Source organism: Panthera pardus, unplaced genomic scaffold, assembly GCF_024362965.1.
Source record: "Panthera pardus isolate Hobbes unplaced genomic scaffold, ASM2436296v1 HiC_scaffold_2, whole genome shotgun sequence".
NCBI classification, from domain to species: domain Eukaryota; kingdom Metazoa; phylum Chordata; class Mammalia; order Carnivora; family Felidae; genus Panthera; species Panthera pardus.
The window spans coordinates 1,880,162-1,898,600 of record NW_026526765.1 but is presented as its reverse complement, the minus strand read 5'-3'; positions in this window follow the sequence as shown (position 1 = coordinate 1,898,600).

Sequence of the window (18,439 nt, the reverse complement as noted above, 5' to 3'; positions counted from 1 at the left end):
AATAAGTCTGTTGTTTAAGGCCTCCAGGCTGGGATATTTTGTTACAGCAACCCGTGCAGACTGATACACAGCCCTGAGTTCCCTGTACTTGAAGTTCAGTTTAACAGCTGCCTCAGAATTTCCTCCCTGCAATAGCTTTATACACAAAGTGTTTCATAACGGGTTCCTCGTCCCCTTGGATAAATAACCCTGTGAAGAGAGCCCCAAAGAAATCTCTTCTGAAGTCAATCCTACTTGCATCAGTTTAGGGGACAATCCCTGTATTTTCTTTCAGAAGAAAATGTTCTAGTCCTCAGTCCTGGTCACTGAAACGTCCCCATGACCCAGTTATCTCATTTTCAAATATGCATCCCCAGATTGAACATCTTACCTGTTGTATTGTCTGACCAGTGCACACAGCCTCCTAGTCCGCATCTAGATACCAGGTATTTATGAACAAGAACTGAGACGACATCAGATTGTGACAGAATCCTTATCATTGCTGATTTATTGGGAATTTATACGTAATCAAAAGCCCTAATTATTTTCACATATATTCTTATGTAGAAATTCATGATTGATTATCTATCTGACATTTTGAAGTTGCTTTTGTTTTAGGCTAGGTGTGTGCCCTTAGGCTTTTTTCTCCTGGCAAATGGGAGATCAGGGTCGACTCCTTGCTCTGGCCTAAGGAACGTTCTATGTGGATCTTCACTCCCAGGCGGAGAACTTCCTACTGTCCCCAGAGGCAATGTCATGTCACAGATTGCAGTGTGGCGGACAGGACGTACAGAACTGCCAGAGCCATGCTGCCCCGTTGTCCCAGAGTAGAGATCTCCACAAAAGCCTGCATGTCCCAAGGAACAAACACCAGAAGAGCAGAGGCTTCCTCCACCAACCTGCCGGGTATTTCCAGCCCTCCTATGGCCCTGCACCTGCACGGGCTAAGAGGAACCAGCCAAGGAAATGAAAAACCACGGCTTTGCGTGACGTCAGCAAAGAGCAGAGCGATGCCTTCTCATTCCAAGAACAATCCAAACTTGAGCCAAATTATAGATCATACCCAAAGTCTAAAACAATGCTGTCATGTTAGAAAAGTTTACTCCGACGATAATGTTACAGTTCACTTGGCATCTTTCAATGCCCTCTTGGAGAATCTCTCTCAAATTGGCCACTTATTTTTATTAAGTACTGGAAGTTGAACCATATTTATAAAATTATTCCATTCCTTGAATGTAACTTTTCTTTCTTAGAAATGACTAACTGAGCTCTTGTTATCTGCTTTGTTCAGAACCCGGAGTGTAAACATTTGGACTGTGAAGAATTTGGCTATCAATCCTCAGAAATATCACATTTACTTCCCCATAATACTATATATCAAAGCATCAAACGGATTACAAATGAGACCCACTCAGAGAAAGTCACCCAAAAGCCCGTAAATGTGATCCCAGACCCTGACACACAGTTTTGCTTCCCAAGATGGCTGTGAAGGTGGACCATACATCAAGACCACTGCCAAGTGTTATCAGGGGGGTCGGGGCCATCAATCACGTGAGCCTTCCACGGGACCCTCCCAAGCCGGTGGTGTTCCATATCTTTCTTTTAGGAAACATTTAATCATCGACACACTTCTCAATGGGCATTAAGAAAGTCAACTCTTTAAATCTCGATGGTTGCTAAGAGACTGATATTTAATGTTCGAAAATTTTCATCTATATCAGATATATTATTTTCTTCTACGGCAGACAGGATCTTGAGATCTGCCAAGAGGGTTAAAAAATAGCTTTTATAAAGAGAAATCATACACTTTTGTAAATATTAGTCTTTCCTTTTTAGAAACGATTGTCTGCAATTTTAATTTATCAATGAATTTTCAACATAGCATACGACACATACTCACCCTGGCTAACGGCAATCAGTAACTTGGACTTAGGAACTGAATGTTTGGCAAGCAAGGAAAATATGCCCTAGATAACCTTTTCCCATTTATGCTTTTCCTTTCCTTCCTGGCTTAGGTTAGACCGAGCTGCTTCAGACTTGAATGGAACGGACACATGAAAAGAATAACATCCACTTCTAAAACCGAGGCCAGAAGGGAGAATATGAGTCAACCAATATGCTCTTTTAAAACAATATCAGTGGCCAAATACAGATTCCCCACTGCCTCCTCTTCCTCACCATCATCATCATCACCCGGCTCAGGTGGTGTATCTGGTGTGGTTGAAGGAGCCACGTCTCATACGTCAGCATTTCCACTTAAGTTTCAACTGTAGACAGACTTATGCACATAGGTTCTCATATAAGAAAGTTAATTCTGGCATTATTTATTTATAGTAGCGCTGTGCCTTCCTACCTTTAGACAATCTGGTATGTATTTTATACTAAATACATACGTATTATTACATCAAAGCACATACAGGGTTTTTGTTTGGTTGGTTTGAGTCATTGATTTATATTGAGCTCAGTGTTATGTGTTACGCCTTCTCGTGCTACACCTTATAAAACTTCAGCCAAGAGCCCAGTGGAACTTCTAAAGGTAAAAAAGTCAAGGGCTGAAAAGAAAAGTCGCTGATGGACTTAGCAGATTAAGCGCCACAGAAAAGGATAATTTGGAGGGCAGAAGGAGCAGACATCCGAGCACAGAAGGAAAGAAAGAAGGACTGTGCTAAAGCAAAATGTATGAAATCTTCACATTAATTGTGTGCTGTAAATTATACAAGTGTATAATCAAACAGACATGTTTGGAATAGAAGAGCATTGGGCAATAGTTTTAAAATGAAATATATATATATACACACATATATATAAATTATACATATACATACATATACATATATATATGCTTTTTGGCTCAGAAATCCCAGACACGCAGTACCTTATCACACACAAATAAAATTGAATGAGAATATATGTGCAAGGATGTTTTTTGTATGACCATTGCAAACAGCAAACACCTAGAATGAATATACATGTGTTTCCTTGGGGAAATGGGTAAATCAATTACGATAATCTACTTTTGTGCCACAGAATATAACACCACCATCCAAAAAAGAGAGAGAAAGGGATGCCTGGGTGGCTCAGTCAGTTGACTGTCCAACTCTTGATTTCAGCTCGAGTCATGATCCCATGGCTCGTGAGTTTGAGCCTCGCACTGGGCTCTGAGCTAACGGCGTGGAGCCTGCTTGGGATTCTCCCTCTCTCCCTCTCTCTCTGCCCCTCCCCGGCTCACACTCTCTCTCTCTCTAAATAAATAGACATTTAAAAAAGAGAGAAAGAGACAGAGAAAGTTCTAGACACCACAAAAGGAAAGATTAGGGAACTTGAAGATACAGCAATATAATGTATCCAAAAAGGAGCGCACAGAGGAGGAAAAAAGACAAAACATCAAGGATAACAACAAAAGCTAGAGCCTCAGCGGAAAAGGTCAAACAATCTAATGTAAACCCATTTGGAATCTCTGAGAAAGAGAAAGGGTCAGAAATATATCTGAATAAATGACAGTGGATACTTTTACAAATCAATGAAAAAACTTAGCAAAGCCCAGTCAGGATAAATACAAAGAAAACCATGCAAGGCAGCTGGGGTAAGGGGCGGGAGTGCATAATTCAGGGGACCGCAGATAACAATGACTGCAGACTTCTGAGAATCAGTGAACACCAGAACAATGAAAAAACAAAATCTATAAAGTGCTGAAAGGAGAAAGAATCAATCTATAATTCTGTGTCCAGAGAAACATTTTTTTAAATAAGGCAAAATATTTGTCCAGATCAATAAAAGTGGGAAGAATTTATCACTAGGAGACATTTACTGTAAACAATGTTAATTTCAAAAGTTCTTCATGCTGGGGGCACCCGGGTGGCTCAATCGGTTAAGTGTATGACTTCGGTTCAGGCAATGATCTCGTGGTTCATGGGTTCGAAGCCGCGTCGGGCTCTGTGCTGACAGCTCAGAGCCTGGAGCCTGCTTCACATTCTGTGTCTCCCTCTCTCTCTCTGCCCCTCCCTGCTCATGCTCTGTCTCTCTCAGTCTCTTAAAAAATAAATAAATGTTTAAAAAAAAAAGAAACCTTCTTGCTGAAATTAAATAATGCTAGATAGGAACTTGGGTCTACGGAAAGGAACAAAGAGCTCCAGAAATGGTAAATACATAGATAAATATTAAGGTCATTTTTCTCAATTTTGAATTATTTATTTATTTTAATTGTTTTAATGTTCATTTTATTTAAAAACATTTTTTATGTTTATTTATTCATTTTGAGAGAGAGAGAGAGAGAGCGCACGCCTAAGCAAGGGAGGGGCACAGAAAAGGAAAGATAAAAATCCCAAGCCGGTTCTGCACCATCAGTGCAGAGCCCCATGCCGGGCTCAAACTCACAAACTGTGAGATCATGACCTGAGCCGAGATCAGGCATCAGATGCTTAACTTAACGGAGCCACCCAGGTGCCCCAGTTCATTTTATATTTGAGAGAGACAGAGCCTGAGCAGAAGAGGGACAGAGAAAGAGGGAGACACAGAATCCGAAGCAGGCTCCAGGCTCTGAGCTGTTGGCACAGAGCCCAGTGCGGGGCTCGAACTCAGGAACCATGAGATCATGACCTGAACCAAAGTCAGACTTAGCAGACTGGCTTAACAGACTGAGCCACCCAGGCACCCCTCAGTTTTGAATTTTTTAAAGGATAATCGATCATTTAAAGCCAAAATGTAATAATATATTATGAGGTTAATATCATATGTATAAATAAAAGTATGACATTGGAAATTGTCTTGTAAGGGTCTTATATTATATACATGGATATACAGCATTTAAAGGTAGATTTCTTGAATTAAAGTTGCATATTGTAAGCTCCAGAGACCGCTAAAAATATAATTAAAAACAGATATAACTAATAAGCCAATAATGGAAATTAAGTGAAATAAACAGAAAAATCAATCTAAAAAAGACAGGAAAAGATAAAGGTACAGGAGAGAATAGATAAGCAGCAATATAGTAGATTTAAGCCAAACCACAACAAGTGATATTAAATATTAAAAAAATCTAAGACACCAGCTAAAAGGCAGGGATTGTTAGACATAATAAAATGTAAGACCCGAGTATAGACTGTAAGTCTATAAGAAATAAGCTTAAACATTAAAAAAAGAGAGAGAGCTTTGTTAAAATAATAGGATCAAAAAAGGCACACAATAAAAACACTAATCATAAGGAAGCAGAAGGGACTATTTTAGTATCAGACAATATACACTTCGGGACTAGGAATATTTGTGTGTATATATATATATATATATACACATACATAAACATATATGTGTGTATATATATATATATATATATGGATATTTCATAGTGATAAAGTAGTTAATAAAGAAAAAAAAAAGCAATCCTAAATTTGTATGCACCCAATAATAATGTGCTGAAATACATGAGGCAAAAAAATTGACAGAGTGAAGGAGAACTAGACAAGAACAGTTGGTGATATTAACACTCCTCTCTCAGCAATTGATAGAACAAGTAGAAAGAAAATCAATAAGGACATAGAAGACCTAAATAACATCATCAACCAACTTTAATCAATTGATCTATATAGAATACTCTGCTTAACAACAGCAGAATGCATTTCTCAAGTGAATCTGGTATCTTCCCCAATATAGACCAAATAATTGACCATGAAACAAGTTTCAATAAACTTAAGAGGGATGAAATTATACAGAGCATATTCTGATATAGTGGTATTAAATTAGGAATAAATAATAAGAATACGTCTATAATATTCCTGCATATTTGGAAACTAAGCAAAATATATTTAAATAACCCAATGGGTCAAAGAAGAGGGTGAGAAGAAAGGGAATTGAGAAAATAGTTTAAATAAAAATGAAAACACAGCACATAAAAATGTGTAAGCTTCAGCAAAAGCAATGCTTAGAAGGTAATTTGTAGTTTAATGCTAAATATGAAAAGAAGAAAAGTTGAAAATCAGTGGTCTAGGCCTCCCCCTTAGAAGCTAAAAAAAAAAAGAATATCAAATAAATAAGAGAAGGAGTGAAATATTAAGATCAGAGCTGAAATCAATGATTAAAAAAAAAAGACTTAGAATAGGGAAAAAATCAATGAAACCAAAAGCTCATTCTTTGAAAAAAAAATCAATAAAATTCATGAATCTCTAGTTGACTTAACAAGAAAAAATGAGAAGATATAAATTATTAATATCCAGAATCAAAGAAGGCACATCACTACAGATCCCACAGATATTAAAGAGATAATAAGGAAACATTATAATGTGTTTTATGGCAATGCATTCAATCACTTATATAAAACTGAGACAATTTCTTGAAAGATATCAAACATAAGGAAGAATAGAAAATATGAGTAGTTCTGTATTTATCAAAATATTAAATTTATCATGAAAAAATTCCCTACAAAGAAAATTCAGTGATCAATTATTTTTTTAAGTTTATTTATTTTTGAGAGAGAGAGAGCACAAGTGAGTGGGGGAGGGGCAGAGAGAGAGAGGGAGAGAGAGAATCCCAAGCAGGCTCCACACTGTCAGCAGAGCCCGATGGAGAGCTTGAACCCATGTACTATGAGATCATGACCTGATCTGAAGTCAGACCCTTAACTGACTAAGCCACCCAGTCCCTCCAAAAATTCAGTGATCAATTTTATTAATATTTTCAGAAATAAGAAGAACAACAACAACAATAAAAATGTTTCAGAAAATAAAGGAGGAGGGAAATACTTCTGATCTCATTTTGTGAACCAAATCTACTTTGTTACTAAGACACCAAAAACAGAACTATCAAAATCCATTATGAAAAAAAAGAACTATCAAAATCCATTATGAAAAAAAAGGATGCAAATTCTTTTACAAAATATCAGCAAATAAAAATTGGCAACAAAAATATATTATGACCAAATAGAGTTCATTTCAAAAATTTAAGATTAAGTTAGCGTTCGAAAATCAATCAATATAATTCACCATATTAACAAGAAGACAAAGAAAGAGGAGGAGGAAGGGAGGAAGGAGAAGAAGAAGGAGAAGAGGAAGAAGAAATTACTTCAACAGATGGAAAAAAATATTTGATAAAATTCAATACCTTTTCATGATTTAAAGCTCAGCAAACTGAAAACAATAAATTGAAGATCACAAAATCAAGTAGCAAGATATCCCAGGCTCACTGATTAGAAGAACCAATATTGTTAATATGTAGATAATTACCCAAAGCCATCTACAGATTAATGCAATCCCTGTCAAAAAGCCAACATTTTTCACAGAAATAGACCAAATAATCCTAAAATCGGTATGAAACCAGAAAAGACCCCAAATAGCCAAAGCAATCTTGAGAAAGGAGAATAAAGCTAGAGGTATCACAATTGAGGTTTCGAGATGTGCTGTATAAGGCTGTAGTGCGATGGTATGGTCCTGGCACAAAGTAGACACATAAATCAATGGAACCGAATGGGGAACCCAGAAATAAACACATGCTTATCTGGTCAATTAACTTACAACAAAGGAAGCAAGAATATACAATGGGAAAAACTGGACCATTTTTACACACCATACACAAAAATAAATTCGAAATGGAGCAAAGACCTGAATGTGAGACCCGAAACCATAAAATTCCTGAAAGAAAACATAGGCAGTAATATCTTTGACATCAGCCATTGAATTATTTTTCTATATATGTCTCCTAAGGCAAGGGAAACAAAAGGAAAAATTAAACTATTAGACCTACACCAAAATCAAAATCTTTTAACCATGAAGGAAGCATCAACAAAACAGCAAGGCAAACTACTCAATGGGAGAAGATATTTACAAATTACACACTCAATAAAAGGTAATGTCCAAAATATATAGAGAACTTATGCAACTGAAAACCAAAAACCAAATAATCCGATTAAAAATGGGCAGAGGACCTGAATAGACATTTTTTCCAAAGAAGACATCCAGATGGCCAACAGACACATGAAAAGATGCTCAACGTCACTCATCATCAGGGAAATGCAAATTAAAATTGCAACGAGATATCACCTGACACCTGTCAGAAACGCTAAAATCAAAAACACGAGAAATAACAAATGTTGGCGAAGATGTGGAGAAAAAAGAACCCTTATGCTTTGTTTGAGGGAGTGCGAAGTGGTTCAGCCACTGAGGAGAGCAGTATGGAGGATCCTCTAAAAATTGAAAATAGAAATACATATGATACAGTAATTCCACTACCAAGTATTTACCCAAAGAATACAAAAACGCTAATTGAAAGGGATACATGCCCACCCACATTTATCGTAGCACTACGAACAACACCAAACTATGGAAAGAGTTCAAGTATCCATCCATCAATGAATGGATAAAGAAGATGTGGTGTATATATACAATGGAATATTACTCAGCCATGAAAAAGAAATCTTGCCATTTGCAACGACGTGGATGGAGCTAAAAAGTATAATGCTAAGTGAAGTTAAGTCAGTCAGGGAAAGATGAATATGATATGTTTTCTCTCATGTATGGAATTTAAGAAACAAAACAAATGGGGGCACCTGGGTGGCTCAGTTGGTTGAGCATCCGACTTTGGTTCAGGTAATGATCTCACAGTTGATGGGTTCTAGCCCATTGTTAGGCTGACAGCTCAGAGCCCGGAGCCTGCTTTGGATTCTGTGTCTCCCTCTCTCTGCCCCTCCCCTGCTCACGCTCTCTCTCTCTTTCTCTGCTCCTTTCCCACTCGCACTAGGCCTCTCTCTCTCCTCTCTCTCTCTCTGGAAATAATAAATAAACATTTAAAAAATTTTAAAAAAAGAGGTTAGAGAGGGAGAGAGCCAAAGCATAAGAGACTCTTAAAAACTGAGAACAAACTGAGGGTTGATGGGGGGCAGGAGGGATGGGGTGGGTGGGTGATGGGCATCGAGGAGGGCACCTTTTGGGATAAGCACTGGGTGTTGTATGGAAACCAATATGACAATAAATTTCATATTAAAAAATTTTTAAAAAATGAACAACAAAAAAAAGAGATAAGCAAACAACAACAACAAAGACTCTTATACACAGAGAACAAACAGGTGGTTGCCAGAAGGGAGGTGAAGGGTGGTAGTTGAAATAGACAAAGAGGATTAAGAGAACACTATCTTGATGAGCACTGAGTGGGGGAAACAAAAACAAAAACAAAAAATCAGCAAACTAAGGGAGCAGAGAACATCCTTAAACCAGTAAAGATCATCTGAAGTTACTTACAATCAACATCATCTTTAGTGGTGAAAGACTGAATGTTTTCCTCCAGGATCAGGAACAAGGCGAGGGTGTCCCTTCCCACCACCTCTAATCAACGCCGTAGCAGAGACTCTATTTAGTGCAATAAGGCCAAAAAAAGAAGCCATCATCACACAGATTCTCAAAGAAGAAATAAAGTTGTCTTTATTTGTGGATAATATATTTCGTGAATGACATAATTTTTACATGGTAAGTCCTAAATCATATGGGATCATCAAAAGTGTCTAGAATTCAGAATGGATTTGGCAAAGTCATACGATGAAAGGTCAATATGCATAATTCATTATATGCTAGCAAAAAGCAACTGGAAAATGAATTTTAATATCCATTATCGAGAGCATCACAAATACGTAAAAACAAAAATGTCCAAATATGTGCTGTGCTCACATCCTGAAGACTACAGAATATTGCTGAAGAAAATGAAACAAACCTACGTAAATAGTGAGATACATCACGTGCCCGGATCAGAACACCCAATTTGTTCGAGTATCAATTGTCCTTTAATTAATCAGTAGATTTATTGCAACACAAATGAAAACCTCAACAGGCTTTCCAGTGGAAAACGACAGGCTGACTTGAAAACTTGACCAAACAGGCAAAGGACCTGGAGGAACCAAGACTGTCGTATACTGGACCCGAGAGGGAGGGCCGCCACAGTCTAGTTTCAAAGCTTGCTGTTTTGCTACAGCAATGAAGCCCATGTGGTCCTGACATCGAAAGGGACGTGCAGCCGATGGCACAGAATCAATTACCGAGAGACAGATCATACGGACGCGGTCAATGGCCTTTCTACAAAGAGGGTAGGGCAAGTTCGTGGGGAAGAGACAGTCCGTCTACTAAATGGTTCTAGGACAAGTGGACGTCAAACGCAAATTTTAACTTGAAATGAGTCACGGCCCTACGTATAAAACTATAAAAGTTCTTGAAGAAATAATAAGAAATCTTTGTGACACGGATACAGGCCAAGATTATTTAGGACCTAAAACGCAGAGAAGAGAAACCTCATAAAAGAGAAACTGACAAGTGGAGCTTCCACAAATTAAAGACTTTGTGTTCAGGAGGAAGTCACAGAAATAGAAAGGCATGCCACGGACTGGAGAAAATATTCACAACATGCGTGTCAGACCAAAGGCTGATGTCCAAAATATCACTCAATAAAAACAATACAAACAGCCACGTTTTTTTTTAAATGTTGACAAATGTCTCAACATTCCATCTGTAAGCAAAAAATATGTGAATGATCAATAAACACATGGAACATGTTTCTTTAAATCATCAAAGAAATGCAAATTAAAATCCCGAGAAGTTACCAGCGCAAACCCACCAGAATAATGAACGTTTTAAATCCTGAAAATATCAGGTGCTGGTACGGACAGTGACCGATGGTAGCATTACAATCACTGGTGGAAATGTAGAATGATGCGCCCCTCCAGAGAGCTATTTGGAAGATTCTTGTAAAGCTGAGCACACACTTACTTTATGGCCCAGCACACAAACTCCCGGGTGTTTGCACAAGAGAAATCAAAAGAATATTCCACACAAAGACCAGCCAGCTCATGTGTGTTCACGGCAGTTTTACTCTCAACAGCCAGCAAATGAGTACATTTAAAGTTATGCCCTCGTCATAGGCTTACAAATACAATTAGAGAGAAGCTGAGAAGGAACTAAGAAAGCATGATCAAGTCAAACAAATGAAAGTTTATAAAGGAAGAATGAAATGGAAAAATACGGTATCTGCGAAAGCAGAAACAGACAAAAATATACTGAAAAGACAAGCTAAGTAGACAGATCAGTGCTCATGATAAACGTAAGAGCTCCTTTCATGTCGTAAATGACAGAAGCTTACACACTAGGTAAAAAAATCCTACTACCAGTCGGCTGAAGAGACACATCAAACACGAAGAGAGAAAGACGGGAAGGACAGAGATGTGATCATCAAACTCTAAAAACGAGCAAGCAAATGGAGGGTGTGGATGTGAAATAAATTTGAATTCAGAGTGAAAACACAGTGGAGAAAGTTAGGTCTTCATACGATAAAAGGAATAAAGGACTAAACTTATGTCGATTGGAAACTTTTTGCACCCAAAGACAGAACTTGAAAACACACAAAGCAAATAAAGACACGTAGAAAAGTCTCAACCATAGTAAAGAGACATGAACTTACAGCTCAGAAACTAACAAATCAAATAGAAAAAAGAAAAGTGGGAAAGTTGGATACTATCTTTAATAAGCTTGGTCTAATTTGCCTTTTGCTACTGAAATTGAACAATTAGAGAGTACACATTATTTAAAAATATTCATGAAACGATCACAAAAACTGAGCCTTTATTACTGCATATGGAAATCTCAACATATTTTAAATCAATCCATCCATCTTTGCAGACACTATCTTTCAACAAATGTAAAAAGCGGTTCTTCGAAAAGAAATAATATTCAAACTGTATGTAAATTGAATAGGAAAGATTAATGCACAGGCACAAGTAACCAAAATTCAAGGTAGAGGGTAATCAAAACTTTATAGGAATACATTTTAAAACCGGCCCATGATGAAACGATCTTGGACGTATAAATCACCAACGCTGTCTCAAAACTGGAATCTAAACCACTGGATTACTATGTGGTCAATAAAAGGCAAGGACCTTGGTGACACGGAAACTCCCTCAAGACACGTTAGCACAAGAACAAAGTGTCAGACCGCAGTGTGTTCCGTAAAACTTATCCTGTCGTCCGTTGTGAGCACAATTATTCTGTCACAGTCCTGTGGTTCAGAAAGTTGAGTGACTCAAAGTGTCTTGCGAGGTGGGGTGGAGGGCCGTCTTCCCAGCCCACGAACTGACTGTTGGCAGGCTTTGGCATATGGAGCCTATGGCTTCCGTGTGCGCAGGTGCACACACGTGTACGTACACACGACTTACGGGACCGTGGGTGCGTACGCACATACATGCACACACGCCTTACATGTCTGTAGGTGCGTGTAGACGTATACAAGTGCTTAGAGAAAGTGCTGGGGGTGCACACTGAGTCTGGGGAGGGGGAATGACTTTGGGGTTGTGGTCTACAGGGGGTTGAATGGTGACCCCCAGAAACATTCTCCCGTGTCCTAATCCCAGAACCTGTGACTAGGATTTTATTTGGAAAACCATCGTCTGCAGATGTAAGTAAGTTAAGGACCTGGAGATAAAGTCATCCTGGATTATCCGTGTGTGTCCTGAGTCCAGTGACAGCCCCCAGGACAGACGGAAGAGGAGAGGCTGTGTCGGGGAGGACAGCCACTTGAACCTGGAGGCAGAGGCTGGAGCAAGGCGGCCCCAAGCCCGGGAACACCCAGGATCACGAGCAAGCACCCGACAGCGAGAGAGACAGGGATGAAAGCATTCTCCCCGGAGCCTCCGGGGGAGCTGTCACAGGGTCCTACCACTGTGACCCAGTACCTGTGAAAGGGCGGTGGGCGATCTGCTGTGCGCTAGGGTCCTCAACTATTCAGCTTCTCGGTCATTACGACGATTAAAAGTCACAGTCACATCGCTGCTCTGTAGGAGGGGGTGCTGGTGAAGGACAGACAGCCGCTCCTACGGGTCACCCTCCACAGTCGGTCCCCGACGTCACTCAAACACAGGTATTGAGGAAGGAGACCCCGCGACCACGTACTCTATCACAGAAGCGCTGACTCAGCTTTCCAGGCTTTTATTTCCAGATTTTCTGTGACTTATTATTTCCAGGGTTTTATTAGTATCACACCTGCTTTATCACACACACAATCTAGCCAATGGTAGCAGCTCTCCTTGCAATGCTTTCCATATGGCTCTGCGTCCTTCTTGTTCAGTGTCTACTCAGGGTTCCACCGCGAGGCTGTATCACGGCGGTTTTGACCGAGGACCTCTTTTCTACTTCTTCTTTTTTTATTTTATTTTTTTATGTTTTTAATTATACTTTCTTTTATTTTTTCTTTATTTATTTTGACAGAGAGAGAGAGACAGAGACAGAGAGAGAACGAGTGGGGGAGGGTCAGAGAGGGAGGGGGAGAGAGAATCTCCAGCAGGCTTCATGCCATCAGGGCAGAGCCTAACTCGGGGCTTGATCTCAGGACCATGAGATCATGACCTGAGCCAAAATCAACAGTTGGATGCTTAACTGACTGACCCACCCAGGCGTCCCTGTCTTTCTTAATTATAAAATGCCACATATTTGTGGTGAAAAGCAATATGAACATTGATAAGGACACATACTCACCCTAGACCCTTTATTCGATTCCTCAGAAGTTAAACTTCCAACCACAGAGTGCGAATCTTGACAAATACTTCCTTGCGTACGTAGCTGGTGTGGCCATGATTTTAGAGCTGACGGATGGTCCTCTGCCAGTGTATAATTACCTACTACACTTCCTGACAGGTGTTTAAGCCGGTTCCAGTTTTCTCCTATGACAAGCACGCCTTCGTAATGCTCCTATACACGTAGTTTGGGATATTTCCATAGTTGAAATTTCCAGAAACAGGATTCTTATTCAGAGACTACGAAGATTCTATATTTTGACAAACATTTAAAAACAGCTTCCAGGGGCGCCTGGGTGGCTCAGTCGGTTGAGTGTCCTACTTTGGCTCGGGTCATGATCTCGCAGCTCGTGAGTTTGAGCCCCGCGTCGGGCTCTGTGCTGACAGCTCGGAGCCTGGAGCCTGCTTTGGATTCTGTGTCTCCCTCTCTCTCTCTGCCCCAACCCACTCGCATTCTGTCTCTGTCTCTCTCAAAAATAAACATTAAATTTTTTTTTAATTGCTTCCAAAAAGCATAGTTTATGTCTATGCCCCGAAATAGATGATTTCTGTTCCCTCCACCTTGAGCACATTCTCCCATTTGCTCATGAAATAGCTTGAGCTCTTTTGTTGTTGTTGTTGATGTTTAATTTCCAGTAGGCTATTTGGGGGCCACTTTGTTGTTAATTTATATCATTGTTGCCTGGGCATGTGTTGTTTGGGGAACCATGCGATAATTTTGCAACCTCAAACTTGCATCTTTTTATATGTATTTTATAAGCATACGTATTTTTATTTGTGGGAAATATGTGAATATATATACACACATATTTACGAAAATCTAACACCACTTCTAATTTGGTTCCATAACATGAATGAAGTAACGGCCGGTACAAGAATTCCCGTTAGAGAGAAAAGGATCTTTGTCGGTGCAAACCCTTCGTAAGGAACTTAACCCTGGCGTTGTGACCATCGGCAGAAGCCAGCTCACCAACACTGTGTAACGTCGCTCTTCCTGAGCGAGAGTGGGTGCTGGGGGCTTGCTCCCTCCCCAGGGGGATGTGCAGAGGGGAACAGCAGGAAAGAGGGAGGCGACCATGCAGGGGAGACAGCCCCACATCAAATCTGAAGCTGCCTTTATCTTGAAGCAAACCCGCCCCCCCTCCCCCCACCCCAGGCCTCCTCCCACGTCCAGCAAAGCGGGGCTCCTGCCTGCAGAGGTGCGGCAGAGCCAGCTGGCAGGGCAGAGTCTCCTGGGAGAGCAGGTGTGGAGAGTGGCCCGCACCCGGGGCAGCAGCCGCGCTGGCCTGCAGACCTGTGCCCAGGCCGGGTGTGGGGGGGGGGGGGGGCTGGAGCCTGCCCGGGAAGGGCTAGCTCTGGAATGGCCCAGGTTCCAGGTTCCTGGTCCCGGTGGTGGAAACAGGTCGAACCAGTTGTGCCGGGAGCACCTCTCACCTGCACTGAGGTGTGTGGCACCTGAGGGCACATTCCAGCCGTGGGGGGTGGGGGGAGGGCCGGCAGTGGGGGCAGCCCCTGCTACAGCACACACCAGGCCCGGGGCAACCCCAAACACAAACAAAGCATGCTCCTCACTTAGAGGCGGCCATCAGCACAGCAGTCTCAAAAGGACTCAAGTGTCTGCTCCCCCCTAACCCCCACACCGGCAAGCGGACACAGAGGAAGCTGGTCCTTGCCGGAGCACAGGGAGGCCCGTGACAAATTCTAGCTTGGGCAGCCCTAGGACAATATAGGGACCCCTGAAACTGGGGGTAAAGAAAGGACAGGGTCACCAGAGACCAGGGGGAGTGAGAAGCCAGAGACCAGCCGGGCACACCCGCCCAGTCCCCACCCCCCCAGGCCCCCCCAGGTCAGCGTGAATCAGCTTCGGTCTCACAGTGAACAGTCCTGTCCCCGGATGACCCACCTGCACGTACCTGCCTGAGGCTGGCCGCTCTCTCCCCCCACTTCTGGAAAGCGGTCAACAAACGTTCTCTTAATTCCTCCTGGAGTCTGCATTTCCTGCCTTTCCCCTCCCCCGACAGAGAAAGCCTCCACCCAAACTTGGTAATGTGGCCTGATTCACACACAGGGTCTTTGCACACCTGACTAAGGTAAAGACCTGCCTGGATTTAAGGGTGGGGGCCCTTCCCAGAAGGGGACGCTGTGGGGAAGGCAGAGACCGAAACAGTGTGGCCACAGGGCAGGCAGGACCCCTGGGGCCCCAGACACCGAGGGACGCGGACCCACACCTGCCGGCAGCTTGATTTCCAACTTCTGGCCTCGAGCTCTGACACCATACATTCCCGTTGCTTTAAGCCACCCCATCTGTGGTCCTTTTTTACACCCGCCTCCGGGAAGAACCGTCTTCTGGATCCATGGGCTGCTCCCTCTAAGACTTTGGAAGTCTGTGGCCACATTCCCCAGATAAACCCTCTGACCTCCCCACGCCTTCCGGAAACTCACTCTCCCTCCCTTCTGGTTTCTCCTCAGATGTCACCTCGTGACCTTCTCTCGTGGGCACTGATAAAAGAGCCCTCGGATCGCCTACCCTGTTTCCCCGTGCCTCTAGCACCTTTCACCCCCTGAGAAACGACGATGTGTCCAGCACAGCTGGTCAGGCCACAGCCGTCTCAGACGTGTGCCTTCACGACACAAGACAGCTCCAGGGGCCTCGGTCCAGGCCGGCCACCACTAGTCGCACGGACAAGCCCCAGCCTTGAGCTCGTGGATTCAGGGACCCCGTGTACACATCTGTCTGTGCACCAGCAAATACCAACAGAGCATCCTGAAAATAGAAGCCTGGGTCCTTCCTCTACCCTTGGGGCACAAGCCTGAAAACCCATATTAATTAGAAGAGCCCACTGAGATACATGCCCATTAATACGCGATTGCTTCCGACCGCACAGGTGAGGGAGGTACGGGTGAGAGACCATGCTTAGCCCACGGTTGATTAAAAAAGCACATCGAAAAACTAGGGGTGCCTGTGTGGCTCGGTCAGTTAAGCGTCCGACTTCGGCTCAGGTCATGAGCTCACAGTTGGTGGGTTCGCGCCCCGTGTCGGGCTCTGTGCAGACAGCTCAGAGCCCGGAGCCTGTTTCGGATCCTGTGTCTCCCTCTCTCTCTGCCCCTGCCCTGCTCTCACTCTGTCTCCCTCTCCCTCTTTCTCAAAAATAAATAAAGATTTAAAACAATTAGAAAGAAGAAAGAAAGAACATTTAAAACAATTAGAAAGAAAGGCAGGTGAGGGAGAGGCTCTTTGGAGAGGACGCTGTAATACTTTTTTTTTAAATGTTTATTATTTTTGAGAGAGAGAGAAAGAGAGAGAGAGAGACAGACTGCAAGCAGGGGAGGGGTGGAGAGAGAGGGAGACACAGAATCCGAAGCAGGCTCAGGCTCCGAGCTGTCAGCACAGAGCCCGACGCGGGGCTCGAACTCAGAGACCGTGAGATCATGGCCTGAGCTGAAATCGGACGCTTACCCGACTGAGCCACTCAGGCGCCCCAAGACGCTGTAATACTTTTAAAAATGAAAAAGTGAAGAGCGCTCTAAGCCCTCGGGAGACTCACACGCTCATCCGCAAGCTTGCAAACCTGAGACACAGAGGAGGGAAATCAGAGGAGCGTCAGCGATAATCCTGGAGAACACGAAGGCGTCCACATGGACCACAGACACACACGCGTGGAGAGTGGGTGACGGGCCGGCACAACGCGGCCACGGTCACTCTGGATGCTGGCAGTGGTTTGCAGCTCCTGCTCTGAACTCTCAACACGGTCCGCACCGCATCGGTTTCTGCGTGGCGCGACCCGGTGCAGGCTGGGAGCGTGTGTCCCCAGCCCCCAGCGGCCCGGGGAGGACACTCGCGAGGCAGGCCTCCCCCGCCCCCCACCCCGCTGAGTTTGTTCACGCAAAGTGAGGACACAGTCAGAATGTAAATAAATAACCAAATATTCCCCTGTCAACACTCCTCCTCACTTGTGTGGACACCAGTCCCCAAGGGAAATAGGACTGGGTCTCACTGAGCCCCTTCTTGTCCAATGTGCACAAAGCTCGGGCCAAGGCCCTCGGTGTCCGCGTCAGCCAGCGGCACGTGGCATGGCCCAGCTGCCCAGGGAGCGTGTTGGCTCGGGCCGCAGGCCATGGCCTCGCACCCTCGAGGACTCGGCCAATATTCCCTGCCAACGTAAGGCCCTATCCTGTATTTTGTGCACCGTCTCCGGGGACCCACCAACTGGGAGGTGTAAGCGGCCTATGGCATTCTCCCGATTTGATTGGGAGGTTGAGCGTAGCGGGCAGGAGTCTGCTGTGAACCCAGTGGAAGAAGGACCCGCCACCAGGACAGGCCGTAGGAGGCTCCTGCTGGCCGGGCTGATGTCGTAACCAGTGACTTTCTGTCCTCCCACCCCCCCGCGTGAGAAACAACCAGCCCCCCTTTTTAAAATAAAACAGTCACTGTGCCCAGGGGTTACCACTTTGCAGGTGCTTTTATTGGTCTGCTCAGGTTGTCGTAACAAAGTGCCAGGCCTGGACAGACTGAACAATAGAAATGTATTCTCTGGTTCTGGAAGCCAAAGCCCGAAAGGGGGTCTGCATGGCTGGTTCCTTGTGAGGCCTCTCTCCCCGCTGCCGTCTCTCCCCGTGTCCTCACGTGGCCGTCCCTCTGTGCGTGCCTGTGTTCTACTGTCCTCTTCTTACAAGGACACCTGTCACATGGGGTTAGGGCCACTTTTAATGGTCTCATTTGGGTCGGTCACCTCTTTAAAAAATTTTTTTTAATGTTTTTATTTATTTTTGAGACAGAGAGAGACAGAGCATGAGCAGAGGAGGGGCGGAGAGAGGGGGAGACACAGAGTCCGAAGCAGGCCCCAGGCTCTGAGTAGTCAGCACAGAGCCCGACGTGGGGCTTGAACTCACAGACTGTGAGATCATGACCTGAGCTGAAGTCGGACGCTCGACCGACTG